The following is a 20,453-nucleotide window of genomic DNA, read 5'->3' as shown; positions in this document are numbered from 1 at the left end:
TACATACCAAGAGATGATTGAGGCCATCATTTGAATTTTTACTCACTTATCCCAAATTAGCCTACCTTTTACATCACCCTTGTTAGCCCCCTTGAGCTTTTTAATCCCCTCTTGTTCTATAAACCACATTACTAGCCTTAAGCAGAAAAACAAAATAAAAATCCCAAGTTGAATCCTTGGTTAGCTTAAGATAGAAATTGTGTATTATTTAAGTGTGGGGAATTTTATGGGAACATGGGATGATAGAAACAAAGTAGGAATTTAAAAAGAATAAGTTGTTTCAAAAACAAAATTTAGGAAGCATGCTCATGTGAAATCAAAACAATTGAATTACCATGTGCATTGACGAAAAAAAAAGAGAAGAAGAGAGATTTTCAAGTATTGAAATAACGGGGATACAAAAAAATTCCCCAATTGCAAAATAAAAAGAGTCAATGCACATGGGACAAAATCAAAATTAATGCATGAGTTTGCAAAATAAAGTGGGAAAATTTGGGTAAATAGGTAAAGGAACTTTAAATTTATGTATGTTAGGTGAGATCTTAGACTAATCAAGCATTCACTTATTAGCTCACTTGGCCTTATACATATACCCCTACCTTTACCTTGGCCCCATTACAACCTTGGAAAAGACCTCATGATTTTTGTATGTCTGTATTCTATAATTGTTGATTGGTTAGATGAAAAACAAAGTTATAGAAAGTAAGGATAGAAAAAGAATAGAGTGATTAACCCACTAAACACTGAGTGACTAGAGAGTAAACACAAATCCAGTGAGGGTTCAATAGCTCATCACCATATATCTCTGCTTAACTGTTAATTGTCTTGCAAGTTTGTGAAATATTTTTACCCCATCTCAATTGTAAAGGTGCTTTAACATTATCTAGGGGTTGGCTATGCATATATGATTCCTTGAGGATATGAATTAACCTAACTACATGTAAGCTTTATATACAAGTGAATAATAACTAGAATTGCATGACTCATTTAGGTAGTTTGCATATAGAATAGATTGCATTGCATGATATTCCACCACTTTAACCTTACCTTATTCTTCATCTTGGATATAGCATGAGGACATGCTATTATTTAAGTGTGGGGAGGTTAATAAACCCATATTTTATGATATATTTTGTGCTCAATTTAAGTGATTTATTCAATCCTTCACTCACTTATTCATGTAAATTGCATGGTTTTACTTTTCCTTCCTTATTATGTGATGTATGTGAAAAATATGTTTCCTATGCTTAAAAATTATCAATTTTAAATTATCCTTTATTACCATTCGATGCCGTAATTTATGTGTTAAGTATTTTCAGATCTCCTAAGGCAGGAATGACTTAAAGGATGGAGAGGAAACATGCAAAAATGGAAGGAAAGCACAAAATAGAGTTTTGAAGAAAAAGGCAGCGACGCGAACGCATGGACGAAGCGGTTGCGTGCCCAGCATGAAAAGGCATCGACGCGAACACGTGACTAACGCGGAGGCGTGCCTTGAGCAGAGTGCAAATGACGCGTACGCGTGACCGAAGTGAACGCGTGATAAGGAAAACTCCCAGATGACGCGACCGCGTGATCCACGCGGACGCGTGACAGACGCCACGCACCAGAAACAGCAAAAAACGCTCCCAGTGATTTCTGAGACCCTTTTTGGGCCAGATCCAAGTCTAGAAAACATAGATTAATGGTTATAAATTGGGGAAATGCATCCATTCAGAAGAGGGCCTTCAATTATTCACTTTTCATGATTTAGATGTAGCTTTTAGAGAGAGGTTCTCTCCTCTCTCTTAGGTTTTAGGATTAGGATTCCTCTTAAAGGATTTAGTATTTCAACTCTTCATCAGGTTCAATATTTCTTTTACTTTATATTTCTCTTTTACCTTCAGATACTTCAATGCTCTCATTTAATTACTTATGTTGCCAAATTGGCCTATGAACTCTCTATGTTTAGATTGATTTTCTCTTATTAATGCAATTGAGGTATTTCAGATTTATAATTCTTATTTAGCTTTTTATATTCTTGGCTCTAATTGATTAACTGGAGGTTCTTGAGTTATCAAACTTATCGTGATTGATTGTTATGTCTGCTAATTGACTGGAATCCCACTAACTCTAGTCTTTCCTTAGGAGTTGGCTAGGACTTGTGGATCTAACTAATTAGTCCGCTTGACTTTCCCTTGCTTTCGTAAAGGTTAACTAAGTAGGATTAACTTCAATTCTCATAAGAATAACTAGGATAGGACTTCCGAATTTTCATACTTTGCCAAGAGTTTATTTTATAGTTATTTATTTATTTTACTTGTCATTTAAATTACTTGTTCCTTACTTTCAAAACCCCCAATTTGCAAAACTCATAACCAATAATAAGAACATACCTCCCTGTAGTTCCTTGTATATGAGTGACGCGGATGCGTGGGAGGTAGTTTTCGCAACTGACCCGAACGCGTTAGCGACGCGGTCGCGTGGAACAATCCGTGCCAAAGGCACGCCTCCAGCCACGCTTTCACGTGACTTTCTGTTCACTTTTCTTTACCTCTTAATGCACTTGTGACGCGGACGCGTTGCGTGGTTTTTTTTTTTTATGCAATTATGTAGTATGCAATGCTGATACAAATGCTATGAATAACATCCAGGTTCAATGAAAATAATATAATATAAAAGCAAACAACACGAAATAATTGAAAAAGAAACGACCATACCACGGTGGGTTGTCTCCCACCTAGCACTTTTAGTTAAAGTCCTTAAGTTGGACATTGGATGAACTCCTTGTTATGGTGGCTTATGCTTAAATTCATCCAGAAATCTCCACCAATGTTTGAAATGCCAACAGCCTCTGGGGTCTCAAACTAGGCATGTAAAGCTTCTGAGCAGCTTCAAACAGATTTTCAGGCTCCCGGGGTGACGAATGTCAGAATATTTTCCAGGATCCCAAACTTTGTTTTTAAATCCGCCTTCGTCTTGATCTATATTCTTCGATCCGGGCGGTTTAGAAATTGTATTCTCACCAAGATGACCCAACGTCTTCCGAGACGCATTCAATTGAACTTGATACCAATCCTTTCACTTTGAATCAAAGCGCGGAACTTTATTGAACCTTGCATACCAGCTCTATGTATGATCCATTTCCCTCTTACTCTTAAAATCGCAGAGAGCTCTAAGCTGGCCATCTGTTTCAAGCAAACCATATTCAATTGGAAAAGTAAAGATAAAGGTTAAGAATTATACCAACTTGAAGCTAGTATTAGGTGGTAATGGCCTTGGGATAGGTGTTTCCAGTGGTTCTGTAAGCTCTACTCCCTTGCATTCTTCTGTGAATTCCTCCACTTTGTTGCAAAAGTCTTCAACTGCAACTGCGTCCTGATCAAATTCTTCTATGTCTTCCTCATCACTCAAGTCATACGTTGGAGGTTGAGAGAAATCCACTTCGACATCATCTTCGTATTCACTTGGATAAGGTTCGTCAGGCTCATGGAGTTCAGTTGCGGATGTAAGTTCATGACTAGGAGAGCTTGATTCATGATCATCACTGCCTATGGAATCAACTTCTTGGTCTGTTCCGTCCAATTTTTCACAAGGTATATGCTTTGGAGGTTGTGCACTGTCCTCTTTGGCATCAATCTCGAACTTCTCAGCGGAATCCTTTACAGTTCTTGATTCCCATGGAGGTTTAGCATCTCCTAAATCTTCAACCACTTCTTCCTCTACAATTATCATGGCTTCCTCTACTTGTTCCAATACAAAGCCATGCTCCTCATTGTCCACCGAAGTTTCTAGTGTCTCCTTCATGCTACGCTCTTCTTCAGATTCTCCACATGTAGCCATGAGAGTACTTTGAGTTCTCAGATGTCGGGAGGCTATTATATTCACTACCTCGGTTAAGGCAGTAGTGAGTTCCAGTACGCTCCTTTGCATCTTCGCTTGCCCTTGAAGAAGAACACGAAGTCTGTCGTCCATAGGAGGTTGGGGTGGGTATGAGGGTTCATTGATTGGGAGAGAGGGTTCATAATAAGAATGTGGTGGTTCCTGGGAGTAATTGGATTGGGATTGTGGTGGATAAGGGTCATACGGTGGTGAATGGTGAAAAGGAACTTGTGAGTGTGGTGGTTCAAAGCTATGTTGAGAGGGTGGTCTATAAGCACAGGGTGGGGCTTGTTGGTAAATACAAGGAGGTCCACCATATCTGTCAGCTTGGTATGCATTGTTGAGTGGTCTTTGCCCATGATATCTTGGAGGGTGTTGTTGCCTAAAGGGTTGATCAGGTCCTCTTGGCTCCATCCATCTTTGATTGCTTAGACCTTGATGCATATTCCTGTTATAGCTTCCACTCCTTTCAACAGATTTAGAACCAAACTCAAAATGAGAGGGGTGAGAATTCATAGTAGCTAATAGAAAAAAGAAAAAACAAAAACAAATAAACAAATAAAAGAAAAAATATTTACAATAACCAATAATAAGGCACACGTTTGCAGTTTCTCCGGCAACGGCGCCATTTTGAAGAACGGATGATTGACGGTTTATAATTCAGAATAAATTCTCGTTGCAAGTATAGTTTCTAAACCAAGCAATCACCCTTTCTTACAAACGTTTTGGTTGTCATAAGTAACAAACCCCTTAAAAATTGATAACCGAAGTATTCAAACCTCGGGTCGTCTTCTCAAGGAACTGCAGGGAGGTATGTTCTTATTATTGGCTATGAGTTTTGTAAATTGGGGGTTTTTGAAATAAGAAGCAAGTAATTTAAATGACAAGGAAAATAAATTGTAGGAATTAATAAATTAATATCTAATAAAACTCTTGGCAAGGTATGAAAATTCGGAAGTCCTATCCCAGTTATTCTTATGAGAATTGAAGTTGACTCCACTTAGTCAACCTTTACTAAAGCAAGGGAAAGTCAAGTGAACTAATTAGTTAGATCCCCAAGTCCTAGCCAACTCCTAAGGAAAGACTAGAGTTAGTGGGATTCCAGTCAATTAGCGGATATAACAGTTAATCACGATATGTTTGATAACTCAAGAGCCTCCAGTTAATCAATTAAAGCCAAGAATATAAAAAGCTAAATAAGAATTATAAATCTGAAATACCTCAATTGCATTAATAAGAGAAAATCAATCTAAACATGAAGAGTTCATAAGCCAATTTGGCAACATAAGTAATTAAAGGAAAGCATTAAAGTATCTGAAAGCAAAAGAGAAATATAAAGTAAAAGGAATGTTGAACCTGATAAAAAGTTGAAATACTAAATTGAAATAATAAGAAATCCTAATCCTAAAACCTAAGAGAGAGGAGAGAACCTCTCTCTAAAAGCTACATCTAAATCATGAAAAGTGAATAATTGAAGGCCCTCTCCTGAATGGATGCATTCCCCCACTTTATAACTTCTAATCTGTGTTTTCTGGACTTGGATCTGGGCCAAAAAGGGTCTCAGAAATTGCTGGGAGCATTTTCTACAGTTTCTGGTGCGTGGCGTCTGTCACGTGTTCGCGTGGGTCACGCGGTCGCGTCATCTGGGAGTTTTCCTTATCACGCGTTCACTTCGGTCACACGTACGTGTCATTTGCACTCTGCTCAAGGCACACGTCCGCGTCAGTCACGCGTTCGCGTCGATGCCTTTTCGTGCTAGGCACGCGGTTGCTTCGTCCATGCGTTCGCATCGCTTCCAGTTTCTTCAAAAACTCAATTTTGTGCTTTCTTTTCATTTTTTGTATGTTTTCTTTCCATCCTTCAAGTCATTCCTGCCTTTAGGAGATCTGAAACTACTCAACACACAAATCACGGCATCGAATGGTAATAAAGGGTAATTTAAAATTGATAATTTTTAAGCATAGAAAACATATTTTCACATACATCACATAATAAGGAAGGGAAAGTAAAACCATGCAATTTACATGAATAAGTGAGTGAAGGATTGAATAAATCACTTAAATTGAGCAGAAAATATATCATAAAATATGGGTTTATCAGGCATCCATGGGACAGCGAGGCATGGGTATTTGACAGAAGATATTCTGACTTCTCTGGCAATCCACGCAATGTTCGTATTTATCGGCATCCACGGGACAGCGAGGCATGGAAGGCATGGAAGGTTCTTATTCTGTACAACCTACCTCCCTAGAATTGCATGAAACCCACCTCTTTTATCCTCTTCATGCTTATTCCTGGTCTTAAAATGCTTGGAAATGATATAGATATTCACCTACATCCCTTGATCGATGAGTTGAAGCAGTTGTGGGTTGGTGTTGAAACGTATGATGCTAACGTGAAAAAAACCTTCAAGATATTTGCTGTGTTGATGTGGACAATCAATGATTTTCCAAGCTTGGACAACTTATCTTGGTGGAATACGTATGATGGGAGAGCTTGTCCTGCGTGCAATGGATGCTGAGACTAACCGGCTCACACACAGTTAGAAATGGTGTTTCATGGGTCATCGTCGCTTTCTAATCATGGCCACAGATATAGAAAAGATCGGGATAGATTTGATGGGAAGATAGAGGATAGAGGTCCACCTATCAAATTCTCTGGTGGAGACATTATAAGACAATTAGAGGATGTGCATGTCCAACTTGGCAAGATGCAATCGGTTGCTGGAAAAAGAACACGTGGACAGTAAACTGCCGTGCAAGATGAGTCTCCTTGGAAGAAGAGGAGTATATTCTTTGAGCTCCCATATTGGGAGAATAATGGATTGCATCACAATCTTAATGTGATGCACATAGAGAAGAATGTGTGCGAAAACATAGTTTTCACCATATTAAATGAGAAGGTAAATCTAAAGACCACCTTAAAGCTCAAAAAGATCTCCAGTTGATGGGAATCAAGCATGATTTATGGCCACAGGAAGATGGAAAATACCCCAATCGAAAGGTAATTATCAAACAAATTTTTGTTTACTTTTTTTATTCTGGTAACCCGAACATACTAAGTCACGTGTTTTATTCTCAAAGGTACCTATGTCGTCTCAAGCAGTACGCGCATAATAGATTATAACCAGAGAGCTCAATTGCAGAGAGATATTTATCTGAGATTCTCATATCCTGCTCAACATACATAGATAATGTTGAGAGTAGGATCAATTGACCAATGTATGTTGATGATTGACCGAGTGAACCTATGCCTAGTGAAAGTGCAACCATGTTCCCAGAGGTTGTAAAGGCTGTGGGGCTACTTCGTTTTACACTCTTACACCAACTGAAAAATTTCATGGACAACGTCACGTATTGGTTAATTGCCTGACTGTGGAAAAATTCTTAGAGTAAGTGTATTTGGAATTATGGAATACAAAAATGATCTACTATAATTGGAGATTTCGACATGAAACTACTGTGATCTATCTAGTGATTTTAGGGCCATCACAAAGAGAAAGTTACAAAGTAAGACAAGGTTTCAGTCTCACATAGACAGTGTTGTGCATAAAATTTTTTCGAGTGATTCAAGTGTGAGGTGAATCCTATTATGATTAATCCTTTTACATATTCAATGGTTTCCTATCATTTGTATCCTAAACTGATGAAACATGTAATTGTGACCTGCCAGGTTCCATTGGGAAGCATTAGGCATTCAAATGATCTGTAGTGGCTTGCATGTGGCCCAATGTTCAATTAAGCCTCTTTACATCTTACAACGTAAATGGATTTAAGTTTAGAACCCTATTGAGAGAAGAAGGCTTGAAAACCTAGAATAGCAGGGTTTACGTCACTTCTGACACTATGAGTTATGCAAGCAAGTGCGACAGTAATGTTGCTGTTGGTAGCATTTCATATTACGGAAAACTAGTGGACACCACTGAGTTGAATTAAAGTGGTCAATTCACAATCGTCTTGTTTAGATGTATCTGGGCAAACACCACCTATGGTAGAGGCATAAAACAAGACTTTTTGGGACACACAGTGGTCAATTTTTCTCATCTGATTCATACCAGTGATCGAGAAGATGACAAACCATACATTCTTGTATCCAAGGCTCGCCTTGTATACTATGTGAATGACGAATTCGATAAAGAATGGAGTGTAGTAGTCCATGTTAAGCCAAGAGATTTGTTTGACATGGATGAAGACAATGAACACTGTAAAGTCAAACTTCCCCCAAAACCGAGTTTGACTGGGTTGTCTAAATGTAACGTCAAAGGTTTGTCGTTGAGAAGGGATAGCGATTTAGAAGAACCCAGCACTGATGCCATTGATACTTGTGAAGAGGCTGCTGATTTATAGATGTATTTAGTTACCAATATAGGACAATGAATACTATTACTCTATGTATAGTTGATGAGCGGATAATTTATACCTTTTTTGGCATTGTTTTTACATAGTTTTTAGTATGTTTTAGTTACTTTTTATTATATTTTTATTATTTTTTATTAAAAAATCACATTTATGGACTTTATTATGAGTTTGTATGTTTTTCTGTGATTTCAGGTATTTTCTGGCTGAAATTGAGGGACCTGAGCAAAAATCTAATTCAGAGGATGAAAAAGGACTGCAGATGCTGTTGGACTCTAACCCTCCTGCACTCGAAGTAGATTTTCTGGAGCTACAGAAACCCAATCGGCGCGCTCTTAATTGCGTTAGAAAGTAGATATTTTGGGCTTTCCAGAAATATATAATAGTTCATACTTTGCCTGAGATTTGATGGCCCAAACTGGCGCTAAAATTTAGCCTAAAACTTTCTGGCATAAAACGCCAGAACTGGCACCAGAATTGGAGTTAAACGCCCAAAACGGCACCCAAGCTGGCGTTTAACTCCAAGAACAGCCTATGCACGTGAAAGCTTCAATGCTCAGCCCAAGCACACACCAAGTGGGCCTCGAAAGTGGATTTCTGCACTATCTGCACTTAGTTACTCATTTTCTGTAAACCTAGGTTACTAGTTTAGTATAAAAACTACTTTTAGAGATTTATTTTATATCTTTTGATCACCTTATGTAACTTTTTACATCTGAAAACCTCTTTGGAGAGGCTGGCCTCACGGCCATGCCTAGACTATTTTCACTTATGTATTTTCTACGGTGGAGTTTCTACACCCCATAGATTAAGGTGTGGAGCTCTGCTGTTCTTCATGAATTAATGCAATTACTACTGTTTTCTATTCAATCACGCTTGATTCTATTTCTAAGATACTCACTCGTACTTCAATCTGGAGAATGATATGATCCAGGACACTCATCATTATTCTCAATTCTATGAACGCGTGCCTGACAACCACTTCCGTTCTATCTGAGCTCAACGTAGTCATTGGGCGACAGCTTGAGTGCGTATCTCTTGGGTCTCTGATTCACGGACCGAGTACGTGAGATCAGAATCCTTGTGGTATAGGCTAGAACCAATTGGAAGCATTCCTGGGATCCGAAAAGTCTAAACCTTGTCTGTGGTATTCCGAGTAGGATCTGGGAAGGGATGACTGTGACGAGCTTCAAACTTGCGAATGTTGGGTGCAGTGACAGTGTGCAAAAGGACAAGGGTCCTATTTCGATGCTAGTGAGAACCGACAGATGATTAGCCGTGCGGTAGCTGTACATGGTATTTTTCATCCGAGACGAGAAATTTCACAGTTCATTAGCCGTGCAGAGATCGTACCTGGTATTTTTCATCCGAGAGGATCATACAGCTTGCCATGAAAGGGAGCTCGCATGGTTGGAAGAAGGCAATAGGAAAACAGAGGTTCAAAAGCAACAAAGTATCTTCAAACGCTTATCTGAAATTCCCACCAATGAATTTCATAAGTAACTTTATTTTATTTTATGTTTATTTATCTTTTAATTGTCAATACTCATAACCATTTGAATCCACCTAACTGAGATTTACAAGATGACCATAGCTTGCTTCAAGCCGACATTCTCCGTGGGATCGACCCTTACTCACGTAAGGTATTACTTGGACGACCCAGTGCACTTGCTGGTTAGTTGTGCGGAGTTGTGAAAAGTGTGAATCACGATTTCCCACACCAAGTTTTTGGCGCCGTTGCCGGGGATTGTTCGAGTTTGGACAACTGACGGTTCATCTTGTTGCTTAGATTGGGTAATTTTATTTTATGTTTAAGCTTTTTTATTTTTATTTTCGAAAAAAATACAAAAAATTTTTAGTTTTCAAAAAATTCAAAAAAATTTTCGTTTTTCAGAGTTTTTAAGAACGAATTTTAGAGTTTCATGAGATATGTTGAATCCTGGCTAGCTGTTAAGCCATGTCTAATCTTTTGGACCGAGGTTTTCACTTATCTTTGCAAGAGCCTTTGGATTCCTATCAATTTGGCTGTTGTATGTAATGTTCTGCTAAAGCTTAGCTGGCCATTTGGCCATGTCTAATTCTATTGGACCGAAGCTTTAGACTAACATTGCACGAATCCTGGAATTCTTATTAAAAATTTTGAATTTCTTTATTTTCTTTCTTCCAAAATAATTTTCAAAAAATACAAAAAAAATTAATAAAATCATAAAAACCAAAAATTTTGTGTTTCTTGTTTGAGTCTAGTGTCAAATTTTAAGTTTGGTGTCAATTGCATGTTTTAATTTCCCTTTAATTTTCGAAAATATATGCATTGTGTTCTTCATTGATCTTCAAGTTGTTCTTGATGATTTTTCTTGTTTGATCTTTAAATTTTCTTGTTTTGTGTCTTTTCTTGTTTTTCATATGCATTTTTGAATTCATAGTGTCTAAAGTTTAAAAATTTTTAAGTTTGGTGTCTTGCATGTCTTTCTCTTCTTAAAAATTTTCAAAAATATGTTCTTGATGTTCATCATGATCTTCAAAGTGTTCTTGGTGTGCATCTTGACATTCAAAGTGTTCTTGCATGCATTATTTGTTTTGATCTTAAATTTTTATGTTTTGTGTCATTTTGTTGTTTTTATCTTTCTTCACTAATTCAAAAATAAAAAATAATATCTTTCCCTTATTTTACTCATAAATTTCAAAATTTTGGGATTGACTTAGTAAAAAATTTTCAAAATTTAGTTGTTTATTGTTAGTCAAGTCAAAATTTCAATTTAAAAATTCTATCTTTTCAAATCTTTTTCAAAATCAAATCTTTTTCCATTTTCCTTCTTAGCATTCTTGAATTCTTAAATAAATTTTCAAAATCTTTTTCTTATTTTTATATTTTCAAAATTATTGCTAACATTTAATGTTTTAATTCAAAAATTTCAAGTTTGTTACTTTCCTGTTAAGAAAGGTTCAATCTTTAAATTCTAGAATCATATCTTTTAGTTTCTTGTTAGTCAAGTCATCAATTTTAATTTTCAAAATCAAATCTTTTTAAATTTCCTTTTGAAATCTTTTTCAAAATAAATTTCAATCATATCTTTTTCAGAACTTAATTTCAAAATCTTTTTCTAACTTCTTATCTTTTCAAAATTTATTTTCAAATCTTTTTCAATTAAGTACTTGACTTTTTGTTTGTTTTACTATTTCTTATCTTTTTCAAAATCACCTAACTAATTTTCTCTCTCTAATTTTCAAAAATCACTAACCATTTTTTTTAAAATTCTCTTTCATTAACTAATTATTTTAAATTCTAATTTTATTTTATTTCTCTTCTTAATTTTTGAATTCTAACCAATAATTAAAATAAAAACAAAAATATTTTTCTTTTCTTTTAATTAACTTTCGAATTTCCTCCCTCTCTCATCTTTTTCTATTTATTTATTTGATTACTAACACTTCTCTTCTTCTTAAAATTCAAACCCTCTCCCTCTCTCTGTGTTCGGATTCTCTTCATTCTCTCTCTACCTCATCATTCTATTCTTCTATTCTTTTACTCACATAAAAGAATCTCTATACTGTGACATAGAGGATTCCTCTTCTTTTCTGTTCTCTTCTCTTTCATATGAGCAGGAACAGGAATAAGGACATTCTTGTTGAAGCTGATCCTGAACCTGAAAGGATCCTAAAGAGGAAGCTAAGAGAAGCTAAAGCACAAAACTTTGGAGAGGACCTTACAAAAATCTTCAAAAAAGAAGAAGACATGACAGACAAAAATAACAACAATGGTGGAGATGCAAGGAAGATGCTTGGTGACCTTACTGCACCAACTTCTGACTTCTATGGAAGAAGCATCTCAATTCCTGCAATTGGAGCAAACAACTTTGAGCTTAAGCCTCAATTAGTTTCTCTAATGCAGCAGAATTGCAAGTTTCATGGACTTCCATTGGAAGATCCTCATCAGTTCTTAGTTAAATTGTTACAAATCTGTGACACTGTTAAGACCAATGGGGTTAATCCTGAGGTCTATAGACTTATGCTTTTCCCCTTTGTTGTAAGAGACAGAGCTAGTATATGGTTGGACTCACAACCTAAAGAAAGCCTGAATTCTTGGGAAAAGTTGGTCAATGCCTTCTTGGCCAAATTCTTTTCACCTCAAAAGTTGAGCAAGCTTAGAGTGGAAGTTCAAACCTTCAGACAGAAGGAAGGTGAATCCCTCTATGAAGCTTGGGAAAGATACAAGCAATTGATCAGAAGGTGTCCTTCTGACATGCTTTCAGAATGGAGCATCTTATGTATATTCTATGATGGTCTGTCTGAATTGTCCAAGATGTCATTGTACCACTTTGCTGGTGGATCTCTTCATCTGAAGAAGACGCCTGCAGAAGCCCAGGAACTCATTGAAATGGTTGCAAATAACCAGTTCATGTATACTTCTGATACTCTGAATGCCATATTGGCTTAGAATAAAATATTGACTCAGCAAGTCAATTTGATTTCTCAGAATTTGACTGGAATGCAAGCTGCATCCGGCAGTACTAAAGGAGCTTCCTCTGAAGAAGAAGCTTATGACCCTGAGAATCCTGCAATGAAAGAGGTGAATTACATGGGAGAATCCTATGGAAACACCTATAATCCTTCATGGAGAAATCACCCAAATTTCTCATGGAAGGATCAACAAAAGCCTCAACAAGGCTTTAATAATAATGATGGAAGAAATAGGTTTGGCAATAGCAAGCCTTTTCCATCATCTTCTGAGCAACAGACAGAGAATTCTAAGCAGAGCCTTTCTGACTTAGCAACCATAGTCTCTGATCTATCTAAGACCACTCTAAGTTTCATGACTGAAAAAAGGTCCTCCATCAGAAATTTGGAGGCACAAGTGGGTCAACTAAGTAAAAAAGTTACTGAAATCCATCCTAGTACTCTCCCAAGTAATACAGAAGAGAATCCAAAAAGAGAGTGCAAGGCCATAAATATAACCAACATGGCCAAACCTATAGAGGAGGAAGAGGCAGTGATTTCCTGTGAGAAAGATGATGAGCGGATAATTCATACGCTTTTTGGCATTGTTTTTAGGTAGTTTTTAGTATGATTTAGTTAGTTTTTACTATGTTTTTATTAGTTTTTATGCAAAATTCACATTTCTGGACTTTACTATGAGTTTGTGTTTTTTTCTGTGATTTCAGGTATTTTCTGCTTAAAATTGAGGGACCTGAGCAAAAATCTGATTCAGAGGCTGAAAAAGGATTGCAGATGCTGTTGGATTCTGACCTCCCTGCATTCGAACTGAATTTTCTGGAGCTACAGAAACTCAATTGGTGCGCTCTCAATTGCGTTGGAAAGTAGACATCCAGGGCTTGCCAGCAATATATAATAGTCCATACTTTGCCCGAGTTTTGATGACGAAAACTGGCATTCAAACGCCAACTTCCTGCCCTATTCTGAAGTTAAACGCCAGAAATAGGTTACAAACCAGAATTAAACGCCACAGACAGGCTGCAACCTGGTGTTTAACTCCAAGAGAAGCCTCTACATGTGTAAAGCTCAATGCTCAGCCCAAGCACATACCAAGTGGGCCCCGGAAGTGGATTTCTGCACTATCTGCACTTAATTACTTATTTTCTGTAACCCTAGCTACTAGTTTAGTATAAAAACAACTTTTAGAGGCTTACTATGTACCTCATGACATTTTTACACTTCACATTGTATTTCTGACGGCATGAGTCTCTAAACCCCATGATTGAGGGTGAGGAGCTCTACTGTGTTTCGATGAATTAATGCAATTACTACTGTTTTTCATTCAATCACGCTTGTTGCTATTCTAAGATATTCACTCACACTTCACCCTGATGAATGTGATGATCCGTGACACTCATCATCATTTTCACCTATGAACGCGTGCCTGACAACCACCTCCGTTCTATCTGCACTAGCTTGAGTGTGTATCTCTTAGCCTCCTGGTTCATGATCAGAGTCTTCGTGGTATAGGCTAGAATTATTGGCGGCCCTTCCTGAGATTCAGAAAGTCTAAACCTTGTCTGTGGTATTCCGAGTAGGATCTGGGTAGGGATGACTGTGACGAGCTTCAAACTCATGAGTGTTGGGTATAGTGACAGACATAAAAGAATCAACGGATTCTATTCCAACATGAGTGAGAATCGACAGATGATTAGCCGTGCGGTGACAGCGCATTTGGACCATTTTCACTGAGAGGATGGATGCTAGCCATTGATAATGGTGATCCACCAACATACAGCTTGCCATGGAAGGAGGCCTGCGTGCGTGAAGAAGAAGACATTAGGAAAGCAGAGATTCAGAAGATAGAGCATCTCCAAAACCTCAATCTGTTCTCCATTACTGCATAACAAGTATTATTTATTTTATGTTAATTACTTTTCATAAACCCAACCATTTTTATTATTAATTTTCTGACTAAGAATTACAAAATAACCATAGCTTGCTTCAAGCCGACAATCTTCGTGGGATTGACCCTTACTCACGTAAGGTATTACTTGGACGACCTAGTGCACTTGTTGGTTAGTGGTACGACTTGTGAAAAGTGTGATTTATAATTCGTGCACCAAGTTTTTGGTGCCGTTGCCGGGGATTGTTCGAGTTTGGACAACTGACGGTTTACTTTGTTGCTTAGATTAGGAAAAATTTATCTTTTTAGTTTAGAGTCACTAAAATTGTGTCTTCTATTATTGTTTTTGGTTGAAATTTTTTTTAATCCTTATTTTCTTTTTCAAATTTTTTCAAAAATTTTTATAAACTAATAATTGAGTTTTTCTGTTTGAGTTTAGTTTCATATTTAAAGTTTGGCGTCAATTGCATGATTTTATTTTTCTTTCAATTTTTTTCAAATTATTAGTGCTCAGAATATAAAAAAAAATTAAGTTTGGTGTCCTTTGTGTTTCTGTTTCTTAAAAAATTTTTCAAAAGTTGTTCTTAGCGTTCATCGTGATATTCAAAGTTTTCCTGTTTGTTTCCTTTGTTTTGATCTAAAAATTTAAGTTTGGTGTTATTTTTACTATTTTTCTCTTTCTTCATTAAATTCAAAAATATCTTTTCTCTTTATTTTAATTAATTTTCGAATTCTCCTTTAAAAATTCAGATTTTTATTTTAAAACTTTTTATTCTATCTTATCTTAGTTTTGAAATTTCAAAATTCAAAATCTTTTTCAAAAATCGTATCCAAAGTTTTTCAAATCTTCTTAATTAAGTAATTATTTTAGTTTTCAACTTTATTTCTCTCTTAGTTTTCGAAATTTATATTTTAATTTCTAATTATTTTATTTTATCTTATTATTTTTGTTTTATTTTTAATAATTTGGTTTGTTTCTACTTAAATAAAATAAAAATAAAAATATATTTTATTTGCAATTTATATCAATTCCCTTTTATCCATGATGGACCTAAATGGAAATGAATAGTCCAGAAGGACTCTGGGGTCATATGCTAACCCCATTACTGCTGCATATGGGAGTAGCATCTGTATACCTCCCATCAAGGCAAGCAGTTTTGAGCTAAATCCTCAGCTTATTGTCATGGTGCAGCAAAATTGCCAGTATTCTGGTCTTCCACAAGAAGAACCTACTGAGTTTCTGGCACAGTTCTTGCAAATTGCTGACACAGTGCGTGACAAAGAGGTAGATCAGGATGTATACAGGCTGTTACTATTTCCATTTGCTGTAAAAGATCAAGCTAAGAGGTGGTTAAATAACCAACCCACAGCAAGCATAAGAACATGGAAACAGTTATTAGACAAATTTCTGAATCAATATTTCCCTCCAAAAAGGATGTCACAGCTAAGGCTGGACATCCAAGGCTTTAAATAAGAGGATGATGAATCCCTTTATAACGCCTGGGAGAGGTATAGAGGGATGCTAAGGAAATGCCCCTCTGAAATGTTTTCAGAATGGGTGCAGTTAAACATCTTCTACTACGGGCTTACAGGAAAAGATCAGATATCTCTAGATCACTCAGCTGGTGGATCTATACACATGAGAAAGACTATTGAAGAGGCTCAAGAGCTTATCGACATAGTTACTAAAAATCAGCATCTGTACATAAGTAATGAGTCCTCCATGAAAGAAGAAGCTAAGGCAGTATCAACTGACTTCAGTCCTCAGGAACAAGTTGCTGAACTCAATCAGCAACTATCTTCTATAACAAGGCAGTTAGCAGAATTTAAGGAAATGCTACAAGAAACCAAAAATGCTAACAAGGATATGGAATCACAATTGAATCAGACAAAACAGCAATTATCAAAATGGATAACAGAGGAGTTCCAAGCAGTTCAATTAAGAAGTGGAAAAATATTAAATATCTCAACTCAAAATAGCAAAAAGCCAAGAAAGGAACAGCTAACAGAGGATGAGCAACCTGCTATCCAAAATCCCTCTCAGGATAGTAAGAGCCCAGAGAGGAATAAGTCTGGCATTCAAACGCCAGAAACGGGTGAAAAACTGGCATTAAACGCCCAATCCATGTCCAGTTCTGGCATTCAAACGCCAAAAAAGGGTAGGAATCTAGCGTTAAATGCCTAATCTATGTCCAGTTCTGGCGTTCAAACGGCAGTGAGCGATCAGACACCTGCAAGTGCTGATAATAACTCCCTCAAGAAGTCTTCTCAACCTACCTCTCTAGGAAATTAACCTGCAGCAACTAAGGTTGAAGAATATAAAGCCAAAATGCCTTATCCTCAGAAACTCCGTCAAGCAGAACAGGATAAACAATTTGTCCGCTTTGTAAACTACCTCAGGACTCTTGAAATAAAGATTCTGTTTGTAGAGGCACTTGAGCAAATACCCTCTTATGCTAAGTTCATGAAAGAAATCTTAAGTCATAAGAAGGATTGGAGAGAAACAGAAAAAGTTTTTCTCACTGAAGAATGCAGTGCAGTCATCCTAACAAGCTTACTAGAAAAGCTTAAGGATCCCAGAAGCTTTATGATACCATGCACATTAGAGGGTACTTGTACCAAGACAGCTCTATGTGACCTTGGGACAAGTATCAATCTAATCACTGCACCCACTATTAGAAAGCTTGGCTTGACTGAAGAGGTCAAACCAACCCGGATATGTCTTCAACTTGCTGATGGCTCCATTAAATATCCATCAGGCATAATTGAGGACATGATTGTCAAGGTTGGACCATTTGCCTTTTCCACTGACTTTATAGTGCTGGAAATGGAGGAGCACAAGAATACAACTCTCATCCTATGAAAACCTTTCCTAGCAACTGGACGAACCCTCATTGATGTCCAAAAAGGGGAAGTGACCTTGAGAGTCAACGAGGATGAGTTCAGGCTGAATGCTGTTGAGGCAATGAAGCATCCAGACACATCAAAAGACTGCATGCGTGTTGATATTATTGACTCCCTGGTAGAGGAGATCAACATGGTTGAGAGTATCGAATCAGAGCTAGAGGACATCTTTAAAGATGTTCAGCCTGATCTGGAGGAATCAGAGGAAATAAAAGAGCCTCTGAAAGTTCCTTAGGAAGAGGAGAAACCTCCTAAACCCGAGCTCAAACCACTACCACCATCCCTGAAATATGTATTTCTGGGAGAAGGTGACACTTTTCCAGTGATCATAAGCTCTGCTTTAAATCCACAGGAAGAGAAAGCACTACTTCAAGTGCTAAGGTCACAGAAGACAGCTCTTGAGTGGTCCATAAGTGACCTTAAGGGCATAAGCCCAGCTAGATGCATGCACAAGATCCTATTGAAGGGTGATGCTAAGCCAATGGTTCAACCACAGAGGCGGCTGAATCTAGCCATGAAGGAGGTGGTGCAGAAGGAGGTCACTAAGTTACTAGAGGCTGGGATCATTTATCCTATTTCTGATAGCCCCTGGGTGAGCCCTATCCAAGTTGTCCCCAAGAAGGGAGGCATGACAGTGGTTCATAATGAAAAGAATAAACTGGTTCCTATAAGAACAGTTACAGGGTGGCGTATGTGTATTGGTTACAGAAGGCTCAATACAGCCACCAGGAAGGATCACTTTCCTTTACCATTCATAGACCAGATGCTAGAGAAACTAGCAGGTCATGAATATTACTGCTTTTTGGATGGCTATTCAGGTTATAACCAAATTGCAGTAGATCCTCAGGACCAAGAGAAAACAGCATTCACATGTCCTTCTGGAGTGTTTGCCTACAGAAGGATGCCTTTTGGTCTGTGCAATGCACCTGCAACCTTTCAGAGGTGCATGCTCTCTATCTTCTCTGATATGGTAGAGAAGTTTTTGGAAGTCTTCATGGATGACTTTTCAGTATTTGGAGACCAACTTAAGTTCCTGCCTTAACCATTTAGCACTTGTTCTGAAAAGATGCCAAGAGACCAACCTAGTTTTAAAATGGAAAAAATGTCACTTTATGGTGATTGAAGAAATTGTCCTTGGGCATAAAATTTCAAACAAGGGAATAGAGGTGGATCAAGCTAAAGTGGAAGTAATTGAAAAATTACCACCACCTGCCAATGTTAAGGCAATCAGAAGTTTTCTGGGGCACGCAGGATTCTATAGGAGGTTTATAAAGGATTTTTCAAAAATTGCAAAACCTCTAAGCAATCTGCTAGCTGCTGACATGCCATTTGTGTTTGACACAGAGTGTCTACAGGCGTTTGAAACTCTGAAAGCTAAGCTGGTCACAGCACCAGTTATTTCTACACCAGACTGGACATTACCATTCGAACTAATGTGTGATGCCAGTGACCATGCCATTGGTGCAGTATTGGGACAGAGGCATAATAAGCTTCTGCATGTCATTTATTATGCTAGCCGTGTTTTAAATGATGCCCAGAAAAATTACACAACCACAGAAAAAGAATTGCTTGCAGTGGTTTATGCCATTGACAAGTTTAGATCATACTTAGTAGGATCAAAAGTGATTGTGTACACTGACCATGCTGCTCTTAAATATCTACTCACAAAGCAGGATTTAAAATCCATGCTCATAAGATGGGTGTTGCTTCTGCAAGAGTTTGATATAGAAATAAGAGACAGAAAAGGGACAGAGAACTAAGTGGCTGATCATCTGTCCCGGATAGAACCAGTAGAAGGGGCGTCCCCCTTCCCCCCTCTATTGAGATCTCTGAAACCTTTCCGGATGAGCAATTATTTGCCATTCAGGAAACACCATGGTTTGCAGACATTGCAAACTATAAAGCTGTAAGATTCATACCCAAAGGGTACAGCAGGCAACAAATAAAAAAATTGATTTCTGATGCAAAATACTACTTATGGGATGAATCGTATCTCTTTAAGAGATGTGCAGACGGAATAATCCATAGATGTGTGCCCAAGGAAGAGGCACAGAAGATCTTATGGCACTGCCATGGATCACAATATGGAGGCCATTTCGAAGGTGAGCGAACAGCCACCAGGATTTTCCAATGTGGCTTCTACTGGCCTACTCTCTATAGAGACTCCTGAGAGTTTGTACGTAACTGTGACAGTTTCCAGAGAGCTGGTAATCTACCTCATGGTTACGCCATGCCTCAACAAGGGATCTTGGAGATTGAGTTGTTTGATGTATGGGGCATTGACTTCATGGGGCCTTTTCCGCCATCATACTCAAACACGTATATTCTGGTGGCAGTAGACTATGTATCTAAATGGGTAGAGGCAATTGCAACACCCACTAATGATACTAAGACAGTGCTAAAGTTCCTCTAGAAATATATCTTCAGCAGGTTTGGTGTCCCTAGAGTACTAATCAGTGATGGAGCACTCATTTCTGCAATAAACAGCTTTACTCTGCTATGGTCTGATATGGAATGAGCCACAAAGTAGCAACTCCATATCATCCACAGATAAATGGGCAAGCTGAAGTCTCTAATAGAGAACTAAAAAGAATCCTGAAACGGACTGTAATTACCCGTAGAAGGGATTGGGCAAAAAGCTTGGATGATGCTCTGTGGGCATACAGAACAGCATTCAAGACTCCTATAGGAACCTCTCCATACCAGCTTGTGTATGGCAAGGCCTGTCATCTGCCCGTGGAACTGGAGCATAAGGCCTACTGGGCAACCAGATTCCTAAACCTGGATGCTAAGTTAGCTGGAGAGAAGAGATTACTCCAATTAAATGAGCTAGAGGAATTCAGACTCAATGCTTTCGAAAATGCAAAAATTTACAAGGAGAAAGCAAAAAGGTGGCATGATAAGAAACTGCCATCCAGAGTCTTTGAACCAGGATAAAAGGTTCTGCTGTTTAACTCTAGGCTCAAATTATTCCCCGGGAAACTGAAATCCCGGTG

At 37.7% G+C, this 20,453-nt stretch overlaps 1 non-coding gene across 1 annotated transcript; it reads right to left on the bottom strand.

Moving 5' to 3' along the window:
- Positions 1-12,354: 12,354 nt before the first annotated feature.
- LOC112767881 (small nucleolar RNA R71) lies at positions 12,355-12,462 on the bottom strand. Its single transcript, XR_003185322.1, has one exon. It is a non-coding gene; the product is annotated as a small nucleolar RNA R71 (small nucleolar RNA).
- Between the last annotated feature and the right edge of the window lie 7,991 nt (positions 12,463-20,453).

Source organism: Arachis hypogaea, chromosome 17 (assembly GCF_003086295.3).
Source record: "Arachis hypogaea cultivar Tifrunner chromosome 17, arahy.Tifrunner.gnm2.J5K5, whole genome shotgun sequence".
In the NCBI taxonomy this organism is placed as follows: domain Eukaryota; kingdom Viridiplantae; phylum Streptophyta; class Magnoliopsida; order Fabales; family Fabaceae; genus Arachis; species Arachis hypogaea.
This window is presented reverse-complemented; position numbering and strand designations above follow the sequence as displayed.